Source organism: Paroedura picta, chromosome 7 (genome assembly GCF_049243985.1).
Source record: "Paroedura picta isolate Pp20150507F chromosome 7, Ppicta_v3.0, whole genome shotgun sequence".
Classification (NCBI taxonomy): Eukaryota; Metazoa; Chordata; class Lepidosauria; order Squamata; family Gekkonidae; genus Paroedura; species Paroedura picta.
This window is the reverse complement of record NC_135375.1, coordinates 48,197,941-48,210,836: the sequence shown is the minus strand read 5'-3', so window position 1 is coordinate 48,210,836 and position 12,896 is coordinate 48,197,941. Positions and strand designations below refer to the sequence as shown.

General features: G+C 43.5%; 1 long non-coding RNA gene across 2 annotated transcripts in view; it reads right to left on the bottom strand.

Moving 5' to 3' along the window:
* LOC143841786 (uncharacterized) overlaps nt 1–9,506 on the bottom strand; it is a 49,516-nt gene extending 40,010 nt beyond the window's left edge. For both annotated transcript variants that reach the window (XR_013232829.1, XR_013232828.1), the window contains exons 1-2: nt 8,782–9,506; nt 6,567–6,646 (exon numbers count right to left, since the gene is read on the bottom strand). This is a non-coding gene — a long non-coding RNA (uncharacterized LOC143841786). The remainder of the gene's footprint in view (nt 1–6,566; nt 6,647–8,781) is intronic.
* Between the last annotated feature and the right edge of the window lie 3,390 nt (nt 9,507–12,896).

Sequence of the window (12,896 nt, the reverse complement as noted above, 5' to 3'; positions counted from 1 at the left end):
ACCCTAGGGGTAAGTGATCATGTCCTCATTGAATTCCTTTTGAGGTGGGGAGCCAAGGAAGCTTGTAGCCACACGCGGATGTTGGATTTTCGTAGGGCAAACTTTAATAAACTCAGAGACATGATGAGTGTCATACCATGGACGAGAATGCTGGAAGGGAAGGGAGCATGTGAAGGGTGGGCACTACTCAAACAAGAGCTATTGCATGCTCAATCAATGACTATCCCAGAAAGACGAAAACACTGCAGGAGCTCTAAGAAGCCTATTTGGATGAACAGAGAACTTCAAGAGGAACTAAGAAAGAAAAGGAAAATGTTCAGGAAATGGAGGAAAGGACAGAGCCCTAAAGAAGAGTACCTACAGGTTACTAGGCACTGTAGATCAATCATCAGAAAGGCCAAAGCTGAGAGTGAGCTAAGATTGGCCAGGGAAGCCCATTGTAACAAGAAAAGATTTTTCAGTTATGTGAGGAGCAAACGTAAAATAAAGGAGGCAATAGGCCCACTGTTGGGTGCGGATGGACAAACTCCAACGGAAGATGCAGAGAAAGCAGAAAGGCTTAGTGCCTATTTTACATCTGTTTTTTTTCCACAGGTCAAAGTGTTTAGGCACATCTAGAGATGGCCGTAGCCAAAGGATAGTGTCTGGGTGGCAGGTTAACATGGATAGAGAGGTTGTCGAGAGGCATTTAGCTGCACTGGATGAGTTCAAATCCCCTGGTCCGGATGAAATGCACCCGAGAGTACTCAAAGAACTTTCCAGAGAACTTGCACAGCCCTTGTCCATCATCTTCGGGACCTCTTTAAGGACTGGAGATGTCCCGGAGGACTGGAAGAGAGCAAACGTTATTTGGATCTTCAAAAAAGGGAGGAAGGATGACCCGGGAAACTACAGACCAGTGAGTCTGACCTCTGTTGTGGGGAAGATAATGGAGCAGATATTAAAGGGAGCGATCTGCAAACACCTGGAGGACAATTTGGTGATCCAAGGAAGTCAGCATGGCTTTGTCTCCAACAGGTCCTGCCAGACCAACCTAGTTTCCTTTTTTGACCAAGTAACAGGTTTGCTGGATCGGGGAAATTCGGTTGATGTCATTTACTTGGATTTTAGTAAAGCTTTTGACAAGGTTCCCCATGATGTTCTGATGGATAAGTTGAAGGACTGCAATCTGAGTTTTCAGATAGTTAGGTGGATAGGGAATTGGTTAGAGAACCGCACTCAAAGAGTTGTTGTCAATGGTGTTTCATCAGACTGGAGAGAGGTGAGTAGCGGGGTACCTCAGGGCTCGGTGCTCGGCCCGGTAACATATTTATTAATGATCTAGATGAGGGGGTGGAGGGACTACTGATCAAATGAAAAATGAAAAGCATGCCTACTGGATGGGGAATACGCTTCTAGGTAACACTGTGTGTGAACGAGACCTTGGGGTACTTGTGGATTGTAAACTAAACATGAGCAGGCAGTGTGATGCAGCGGTAAAAAAGGCAAATGCCATTTTGGGCTGTATCAACAGAGGCATCACATCAAAATCACAAGATGTCATAGTCCCATTGTATATGGCACTGGTCAGACCACACCTGGAGTACTGTGTGCAGTTCTGGAGGCCTCACTTCACGGACATAGATAAAATTGAAAGGGTTCAGAGGAGAGCGACAAAGATGATCTGGGGCCAAGGGACCAAGCCCTATGAAGATAGGTTGAGGGACTTGGGAATGTTCAGCCTGGAGAAAAGGAGGTGGAGAGGGGACATGATAGCCGTCTTTAAGTATTTGAAAGGTTGTCACTTGGAGGAGGGCAGGATGCTGTTTCTGTTGGCTGCAGAGGAGAGGACACGCAGTAATGGGTTTAAACTTCAAGTACAACGATATAGGCTAGATATCAGGAAAAATGTTTTCACAGTCAGAGTAGTTCAGCAGTGGAATAGGCTGCCTAAGGAGGTGGTGAGCTCCCCCTCACTGGCAGTCTTCAAGCAAAGGTTGGATGCACACTTTTCTTGGATGCTTTAGGATGCTTAGGGCTAATCCTACATTGAGCAGGGGGTTGGACTAGATGGCCTGTATGGCCCCTTCCAACTCTATGATTCTATGATTCTATGAATTTTATGATTTCGTGAGGTTGCCCTTGCCTGTCCTGGGGTTCCACTCCTGCTGCTGTGGAGATTGCCTTTGGATACCTCCAGTTCAACCCTCCAGCTCTACCTCATCTGGTCTGGCCACAAAGACTTCACTCCAGGCATGCAATAGAAGCTTGCCATATGCAGACAACTCCAATTGTCAACTCCAATTTCAATCTCTCAGAATCTCCACCAGCAAAGTCTTCCATGCTCCTTTCTGTTCCCATGTTTGATCACAACTATTCCCATGTCTCCCCTTTTAACCTTCTCCCTGGTCTAAGCCTGGCTCCTTTGTTTCTTGGTCTGGGGTTACAAGAGGGCTCCACTCTTTGACCCTACCTTGATTTCTTTCCCAGCCTGAATGCCAGTCCTGTGCCTAAAGGCATGCTCTTCCTATTGAAGCTGGAGACTTCTCAGAACTCTTCCATGTTGGGTGAATGTTCTCTCCTGTTTTCACCATCTCAGAACTCTGTTCTGCAGGACTGGTATCTTCCCATGTCTCCTTCCTCTCCTTCCAGAGTGGACAAGGAGCTTTATGGGTCTTCTGCAGTTCCACTAAGCCTCAGGCTGCTGTAGGGCTGAGACAGCATTCTCTCTTTTCCTTCAATTGCCTGAACTTGTCACCTCTGTGTGTTGGTGGGCCTGGCCACCCAGGAGTAACCAAGATTGTTGTGGACTGGAAAAAACCCAGTGTCTTGATCTGTGCTACTTTGGCAGTGTTTGCCTGTCCTTCTGTTCCCAGGTCCCTTTAGAGGTTCCCTCATTGGCAGGTGGGTAAGGTTGGAGAGAGGCATCATCCTTAGGGGATGGTGTATTGGGAGTCTTGGTCAAACTGCTGAGGACCGAGACCATTTTCTGCCTGGAGCATGGGGACTCGAGCCATTCTGCCCAGCCCCACTGCCACCAGATAACCACCCACTCACCCACCCACCCACACCGCTCACTTGGTGCTGCCGTGGTCCAGCTGTCTCACTCCCCTGCTAAAGACCACAGGACAGCCTTCCAGACACCCACACATGTTGAGTGCCACTGGTGGTTAGAAAAAAGTAGGCATATATATTTTAAATATTTTAAATAGATAAAATATGAAGCTGTAACACTTCAGAAATGTTCTTAGAATACTGATGTTGCTGCTACAAATATCTTCTGCTGCTCTGTTGCTCCTTTGCATGACTAGTATTTAACTACCCTTTTTTTTTTTTTTGCTTCTGTATCACTATTCCCCTCCTGCCGGTAGACTGAACACAGTCTCGTTTGAAACATCACATCAAATATGTGGCCCAGATGGTAGATGCATCGGCTTGGCACAAGTCTGCTTCCCAGCTACCCGAAAGTATTGCACAACTATAAACTAGTAAAAGAGATAAAGGTGCGTGTTTAGAGGCCCTGATGTCTCAAGGAAATGCTAGGCCCTTCCAAGTCATGGCAGAATGATCAATGTTTAAGCATGAGAGAGTGTGTGCATGTGTGAGTGTGAGAGAGAATGAGAACTTATTGGAAGGGAAGAAGGGAAGAAAAGACAGTCCCTTTCTATCATTTCCGCTGCTCCCCCAGATTTTATCACAAATTATCAGAACATCAGAACATAATAGCATTGTCTTTGATTTCTGGATAACTTAACTCCTACTTGCTCATTGTTCTTTAGATTTACAGTCTAGATGTTGAACAAATTCACTTCAGTGCTTGTAAACTATCACTGGGATTGCTTCTATTGCTCACAGGAGTAAGATTAAACTAAGAACCTTTTCCTCTTGAGCATACAGTGTTTGTTTGTATGTCCACAGTGTTCATTAGATCCTCTTAGCTTAATCAGTGTGTTCTTTCTGAAGTCCACTCTGATCTCTGCAGGCGCCTGAAGTGTGTTAATTTTAGATCTGCAAGTCTTGCTGTTTTATATACTTGCTCTCCATATGTTGTAACATTCACATTCACAGTACATTAACATTGTGTCATTTTGCTGGCTTTCTTTTAAGTTTTGTGGTATTTGGGGTTTTGTATTTAATAAGGAGTTATGCACTAAGGAGGATCTGATGTGGTTTCTCTTTTATGAGTTTCAGCAAATAATTAAGGATGAATTCATGCGGGTGTGGGAGAATTCTTCTTAATAACAAATTCAACGATTTCTCCCCCTCCCCTCCATGACTCTGTACAAAAGTCAGGGACACTGTGTCACATGCTGAGAAGAAAATCACTATTGATTGACTCTATCAGGTTCAGAGGACAGTTGATCTCATGGCTTTTTCTCTAGATTTCTTTTAATGCAAACTCCCAAAGCACAGTCACAAAGTCTTTGTGCTCATTGCAAGCTTGCTTGCTTTCTCTTGGGGCTCAGAAATGTACTAATGGTAAACTAATTATCTGACTATATACTGCACTTACCCATGAAAACTCTTTTGACATGGCTGGAGATTCAGTAGCCCAAATGCCATCCATTCAATTTATTTTTATTTATATTTGGATTTATTCACCTCCATTCCCGAAACCAGGCCAGCTCATGACACTTTACAATAAAAGAATAAACCCCCATAAAACAATGATGGTGAACAATCTATAACCCTCCCACTATCCTGACCACATCTTATAATGCCAAGGAAAACCGATATCCGTCATCCTCAGGAGAGGTGCCCCTGCTCAGTTGACTAAAGGCATGCCTACAGGGCTCTACAAGGGCCTATATAGGGAGGGACCTGATCTTCCTGGCCTGGCTTCAACTAAATGCCTGGTGGAAGAGCTCTGTCTTACTTGCCCCGCAGAACACTGCCAGTTCTATCAGGGCCCTCAGCTCTTCCAGGAGCTCATTCCACCAGGTCGGGGTCAGGACCGAAAAAGCCCTGTCCTTGGTTGAGGTCAGTCATGCCTCCCAGGGGCCGGGGATAACTAGCAAATTCATACCTGCAGAGCAAAGGGCCCTGCAGGGGGCATAAGGTTATCTGGGCCCCTCAGATAAGCAGGGCCCAAGCTGCGGATGGCCTTAAAGGTAAGAACCAAAACCCTGAATCTGATCCAGAAGCTAATTGGTAACCAGTGCAGCAGCCTCAGCATAGGCTGGACATGGGCCCTCCAAGATGATCTCATGAGGCCCCTAGCAGCCACATTCTGCACCAACTGCCAATTTCCAGGTCAGAGACAAGGGAAGGCCCACACGGAGCAAGTTACAGAAGTCTAATATGGAAATAACCATTGCATGGATCACTGTGGCCAAATATTCTAGGGACAGGTAAAAAGGTAAGGTATCCCCTGTGCAAGCACTGAGTCATGACTGACCCTTGGGGTGACACCCTCTAGCATTTTCATGGCAGACTCAATGGTTCTGACCGAGCAGTAATATCAGGGCTCTCTCAGCCTCACCTACCCCACAGGGTATCTGTCGTCCTTGTCGTCATCCTCCTCCCCCTCCTCCTCCTCACCTACCTCACAGGGTAGCCCATTTCCATCTGAACTGATTTCCATAGACACCATTTTTTAAAAACTAAATTTGCCTTGATTTTATTGTTACACCATTATGCCATTTCTACCATTAGGCAATATCTCTGTCAGGCATGGCACTTAGCACCTTACCCTGATCTAGCCATTGTGATCCAGGCAATGGTCACTTCCAAGCTAGATTTCTGCAACTTGATTTACACAAGGCTGCCCTTGAGGCTGATCTGAAAGCTTCAACTGGTCCAGAATGCAGTTATGTCTCCATGTCTCCCCTGCTTTCCCAGTGGGGTGTCACTATCTGCCTGCCTTATCGAATTGCTCCTTTGACCTTGCAAAGACAGTGGAGACTCAACAGAAATGTAACTGTTGGGATCAAAGCCGAGCCATCTGGCCAGCTGGGAATTCTTGCACCTCTGGTGCCCTATGCTCTCCCGCCTAAATGCCTATGTCCCCCTCCCCTATCGAATGTACTCTATAATAATCCTGAGGTGTCTATTGTATCTTCGTAACTGCCAAGATCTTTGCTCTGGAGATCTTGGCTGTTTCCAGTGATTTTATAGTTTCCGTTTAATAAAGATCTTCCTTGGACTTTCAACTGCCTGTTGTATCTTGGATGTCTCTCTACCATGGACTCTACGGGCTGGGCTCAGCTTGATTCCTGACACTACACTGGCTCTAGATTGAGGACCAAATCAGGTTCAAAGTATTGGTTCGCATCTTTAAAGGCCTAAATAGTCTGGGATATGCATATCTGAGAGACCTCCATGATATCCCCCCTAGAAGTTTAAGAACTAGTGAGCAAAACTTACTCAAAGTTCCCAGCCCCAAAGAAGTTAAACTGACCTAAACCAGGCCATGGCATTTTCAACCCCAGTCCCATCCTGGTGGAACATTCTACACAATGAGATCAGGGCCTTGCATGATCTTAGACAGTTCTGCAGGGCCTGTAAGAAATATCTATCCTGCCAGGCCTATGGCTGAGGCCCAGAAACACCACCAAAATTGCTGTTACTTGGAAAAATATTACAACCTTCCTTCTTCCATTTCTCTTCTTTCCAATCACTGCTTAAAGCATCCAATGCAATCTGGTAAATTGTGATGTTAGACATCCTGGAAAATATTACAAGTGTATGTTCAGGAGCACACAGAACACAGGGAGCTATTCTAAACATATCTACATCTAAGTTGATTTATGTCAATGATCTTAGAAACTCTGCTCAGGAATATCCTATCAGTGACTGATGAAACAGGTAAGATGACAAAATACTGAGGAAGAGGAACGAGCTCTTCCTTTCTTTGTCTGGCAGCAGCAGATAATCTGGCCATGGAAAAGGATTATGAATTTTTGTCTTTCTTGGACACAGAGAAGAACCCCAAAGACTGCAACATTCACTTTGGAATCATTGAAGCTCATATTCCAAATATAAGAATTGTATGAGTATCTGTATTTCCTATATCCAAATCCTACATTTTATTCTCTGTGCCACAATGATTAATATAATATAAACCTGATGGGTAACTTATAAGGCAAATAGTGTCAGGGATAACTGTGTTGATCAGCAGAAGAAGAACTATATCCAAGTCTAGTAGCACTTGGACACCAAAAAAGATTTGGATCTTTGGTGAGTTAAAGCTCCCTTCATCAGGTATCTTGTTGATCTCTAACATGCTACTGGACACAAATGTAGCTCTTATAAGGGAAAGAAATAGGTATGACCGCATTCCAAATGACCTTATTCTTCTCATGAGTTAAAAGGCTTGTAAAATGTCAACCTATGTTTTCTAGTCAACAGGTTTCCATAGGTGATGTTGACCAGCCTTTCATCAACAGTTATTGGATTTTGAGAGTGGTACACGATCACTCACTTCTTAACTATAAAGTAGTATCCAAAGCTATTTAGGAACAGGCTAGGCTCCAAATCATTTTTTTTTGTTCTGTTACACATTTTGAGTACTAGAGAATAGAGTAGCAAAAAACGAAAAGGAGCCTTTCTGTGCAAAGTTGTCATAAAACAATTGCTGAAAAGCAAATATACAACTGTTCCCAGTAAAGACGGACATCAATATGTAATAAAGTCTGTCTAGATAGAACAAACTAAATCCCATTAGCAATACATTTGTTCAAAGCTAAATTTCCTTTTAGGGCTTCTTTGGTAATGCAAAACTGAATTTTAGCTTTGTTCCTATTAAGGGCGCTCTTCCCTAAAAATAACAGACTGTTACATCAAGCTGGCCTTTTCATTCATGGTTATTTGAAACTGTTTAGAGCAGAGGGAAGTAGAAGGATGCCCATTATTCAAGAGATACTACTCATGAATGAATGGTAACAATGTAAGGAGAACCTTATTCGACTCCCTGCTTTGTATGCTCCAGCCACTGTCGGTGTGCACCTTCTTTTTACATTTTTGTTCTTTTGAAAATTAGCCTCTGAGGTCTTAAAGCATTTTTAGTCAACCACTTTCTCATAACAGTCATTTCAGGAACAGCTGTTTTCCTCCATTTAATTTCCTTATATGTTAATTTCAGTAGAACTTCTGACATTTTTCTAATATTTTGGGAATCTTGTGGGGACAAGAGGTTTCTTCCAGTTCTAGCCACTGATTATGCTGGTTAATGGAATATTCACCATCCCAGATGTTAGAAAGATGGGCTACAGATGTAATAACAAAAATGGGGGAGGACAGCACACACACACTGTACTAGTAAATGCTCTTGAACATTAAAGTTTCCATGCCACTATTTAAAATGAAACGATGTGAATATGCTTTAAAATATCATTTTATTTATAAAACAACCAGAGAGGCAGTAAAAAAGTAATTTTATGCCCAAGGGTTAAGGCTTTAAAGGGTTAAGGCTTTAAAAATGAAGGCCATGCAGGTGGCTAGTTAGCTTGAAAGATGCGGAGGAGGGATGGAAACAAATATACTCAGATGCTGACTTCCCATACCTTGGAACTCTAACTGATTTCTGGACTCCCAACCTGAAACAACCCCACTTTTTGGAAACTCCCTGGATTTGTTCACTTGTCTACCTATAAAGACACTCCAGCTCAGCTCCAGCACCTGGCCAGCTATTATATGTGTTGGCAGTGAAATTATAATAAAGATAAGAGCCCTGGAATAGGATTGCCAGACCCCCTAGTGGAGGCCCACTTCCCACTGCTGATCAGCTGGCCTGTTTGGGGAAACTTATATCAAAAGAAAGATTCATTTGATATGCAGCAACAGGTGTATGTCACTACTCACGTGACCTAGAAGTGACGTCACTACATCCAGATGATGGTGATGTCGCCATGTTACCTTTTTCTCCCCTTTTTTCTTCTTCTTTTTCTTGCTGAGCAGCCCTTACATCTATTTTCTTCTTATTTGTTGGTCTATGGCTATCCCACTCTGTCACGTAATTATATAATTTGATGTTGGTCAAGCCCAGGGACTTGACGGAAGAGATAAATATACCTGCTAATCTTCTACGCTTGTAATAGAATATGAGAGACTTTTGAAAGTTCAAAAATAAACAAAATATTTTATTTAACTTGGAGGGGAAAAGCTCAAGTAGAATCAGGGGTAGGATGTATGAGGTGAACCAATACAAAAATCGAGGTAACTTTGTAATCCTACTAGTACATTGCCAACAAGTAAAAATATTTTTGTTTTTTCAACTGTGTCTTGAAAACTTTGGGACGGAAGCTGTCTTTTCAGTTTCTGCTTTAACTCACAAGTATAGCTTTCTGAGTTACACTAACACAACATTCAGAAGGCAGGAATCAACAACAAATTCCCCCAAATCCTCCTATATACACAAACCAGAGACCACTTCTCTTTGAAGTGTAATCTCCCTTTTCACTGGGCAAGGATTACTTCTCTAGACTAGAAGCTCTGTCTTGTTTTCACTTGAATGGAAATCTTCCATGATCCTCACTCTGCCCTTGCCTCCTTGTTCTCATTAAGTGCTAAACTATCCCTTCTTCAACTGTCCATTCTCAACAGTCATTTCTTGGCTGACACTCTCCACGGAATTCTATTTGAACTTACTGTCACTCAAAGATTATCAGGCTTTTGAAGCATTAGCCCTTGATATTCCATCAGGGTGATACTCTTGTGTTTGGGGGGGAAACGCCATGGTATAAGCCAAATTTACCAATAGGACTTTTGCCCAAATACCAGAACATCACTGCAATGTCCCAGATGTGATGAAGCCTTTGGGTTTATCTAAGCTGAATCACACATCCCATCAGTTTAAATCAACTGAGAGAAGCCCAAATCAATCTGAGCTAGATCCAGCTGATTCAAGATTCAGCTGATTAAGAAATCAGGTGATTGATGATTAACTATTTGGTGGGGACTTTAAATGTTGCCCTTGTAGACTCATCTGAAGCTAAGGAGAGCAGGCTCTGCCTAGCCTCAGAGGGTTCTGTGGGGAAGAAATATCCCAATAAACAGCTGATCTGGAGACTGTGCAGAGCCTTTTGAGGATCAGCAGTATGGCAGGAACAGCCGTCTGGTGGCTGATTCAGCTGAATCAGTTCAAGTTTCCCCAAATCAGCCAAACTCAAATTGCTATGCTAAATCAGTGATTCGGTTGATTTAAATTGTATCAAATCAGGAAAACACAAATCAAATTTTTCCCCTAGTCCACATCCCCAGTAATGGACTGTAGTCTCACCGGTTATCTAGAGCAGTGGTCCCCAACCCCCGGTCCAGGGACTGGGACCGGTCCGTGGATCAGTCGGTACCAGGCCGCAGCTCCTCCTCATCCTCCTCCCCAGCTGCTGCCTCCGGGGCTGCCCTGCCACTCTGCCGCTGGCTCACCTTTGGTGCTGTCCGGCAGCCGCCATGGCCGGGACTCCCCCTCAGCCTGGCACTGTGCAGCTGCTGCTAGCAGTGCCCCCCAGAGGGTGGCGGGAAGTCAGGGGTGCTGGTAGGAAAGTAAGCAGAGCAGGGGCTCAGGCGGTGGCGGCGACGTCCCTTGGCAAAAGACTACCCCCCCCCCCCGGGCCTCAGTAAAATTGTCAAGCGTTGACCGGTCCCAGGTGATAAAAAGGTTGGGGACCACTGATCTAGAGTGTGGTACCACTAATCCAAGCTTTTGAATAATCTGAGATAACTGAAGCAGGGCCAGCATCATCTATCTAAACTATAATGCTTGAGTGAAGATGAAATTGGTGTGCTGCAGAACTGAGCACTGGTTCAAGTCACCTGTCTTGAGCCTCCTTATACTTCCTCCCCCCATCCCTTAGTTGCTTACCTGCTCACTGACTTACTATTGTTTCTTTCTCCATTTGGAGAAAGAGTGTACCTGGGCCTGATATGGAAGAAGGATATTTTGCTTCCATCTCAACCACCCAAGCACAGAGTGTTGATTAACTTTTTCCAAGAGAGAAGGAAGAGGCGGCAACAACAGTAATGTGTGTGTTTGTGGGGGGGAACAGTTGGGAGAGGGGGGGGGAGACTGATAAACTGAACCAGTGTTTGATTTATTAATATGCTTGTCTGTTCATTCCAGTGTGAAAAGAGTCTTTCAGTATGGATGAACAATGCAATGAGAATACTTTAAAAAATCGATCTTATATTCTTAGAAAACCTTTCCCATCATTTGCTAGCCCCCACAGGGGTCTGTATGCTGAATAGTAAGTTTGAGATTATGCAAAAATAGTCATACTTAGAGGTGTCATGAACTTTGATAGCCACACTCACTCATGAACTGAGCCTTGAATCTCCTTGCTTCACTGCTGTCTGCCTTGAACAGCTGATGAACAATTTTGTGACTGCATAGTAAATGTGGTGTTAATAGTTTCCTTTCCTTCAGCCTTGCAGTTGTTTTTGCAACTGTGTAGTAAATGAAATAAATTCTCTGCCAGGATCATGGATACTTCAATGGTCAAGTAATTAAATCATGCAGAGGGATGACTACAACTCCCATAAGGCTTGTGAAAATATACAAGCACAACAGGAATTGATAACATATAATATCAAAGTCTTTTTGAAAAATATACTGTTTATTTCTAATCAAAGATTGACTGGTTTGTCCACTCCTTATTTAAACAACTGTCTACTAGGAGCGTGCAAGTAAAAAAAAATAAGGGGGGGGTTAGATCCAAGTATATTGTACCAGAAAAATATTGGTATTTCCCAGAACAGGGGCATCCAACTTCTCCTCTAGCTCCTCCAGAAACCTCTGTGTCATTGGAATCATCTCCAGAGCTGGAACACTTTAGTCCCCAAGACTCACCCCCAAAAAACTGCTCAGGCAGCTCCTCCTCTTCCTTCTGGGCCTCAGCAACAGGAAAGGCTGCCTGAACAACAGACCCCTGCCCAGTGCCAGCACCTGTGGGTGCTCCAGCAGCACCCTCAGTGAAGAGGACCTTGTGCAACCTCCTCATTGCAGCACTCTTGCCAGAAGACAAAATGGTGGAAAGCAGCTATGGAGCTGTCCTCCTTCTCCTCCCCTTACTCTCTAGCCTTCTCCTTAGCCCCCAGTGTCCCATTGTGTTTCTTTCCTGCTGCTCATTATAATCCTAGGCCAAACTCTTTCTAGGTAGCAAGTGAAAGGGATATACTATTATGCACCTAACTACCTGCACTGCAACCTGAACCTAACAGAACTGGAATTTTTAAAACGAACCTTTCATCCCAGAAACTCAGTTTTTGCTTCTGAAATAATATAACTTACCCTTGATTCAGTTTTGGTTTTCTTTCTTTTGTTGGGGGAGGGGAAGGTTATGTCTTTTTTAGAACTAGTGACTTCATGTCCTGAAACCCAAATATGGTTAATAAACTATCCTTGAGATGGAATAGCAAAGCTTTAAAAAAGTTTAAGGCTTTATTGGTATTTCAGTCGGAGGGTGTTTTAAGATCGACACAGATTAGAGAATCCTTTTGTCTATTGGTATAGAAGATACCAAATAAAGCCAAAAATATCCAGCTTTTATTTGGCTATACCGAATGGCTGCTGGCTGGAGAGGTTTAAACTTTAAAGGGCTAAAAAGTTAACTTTCAGTTCTATCCATTAGGGGTCTTTTCCACCTTTGGCTCTGGTCTCCAGGGCAACAAGAAGGCAGCATCTCTGCATCCCAATGGCAAAAGTACTTTTGGGGAAACTAGAGCTCATAATTGCAATTTGCAGCTTGCAATTTATTATAATCTGGTATGTTCAATTTTGGAACCACTGTTATGTTGCTGTCACTTGATTTTGTTGTATATTTATGACATTTTATGTAAACTGCCTTGAGCCTTATGGAAGGGTGGTATAGAAATTCAAGAAATAAAAATAAAATGAATAAAGGTTGTTTAAAGGTTTCAAATGTGAATTCCAATTCCCCACCCATTCCTCAGAGAACAGGTGGGGGAAAGGGTTTGGCAAA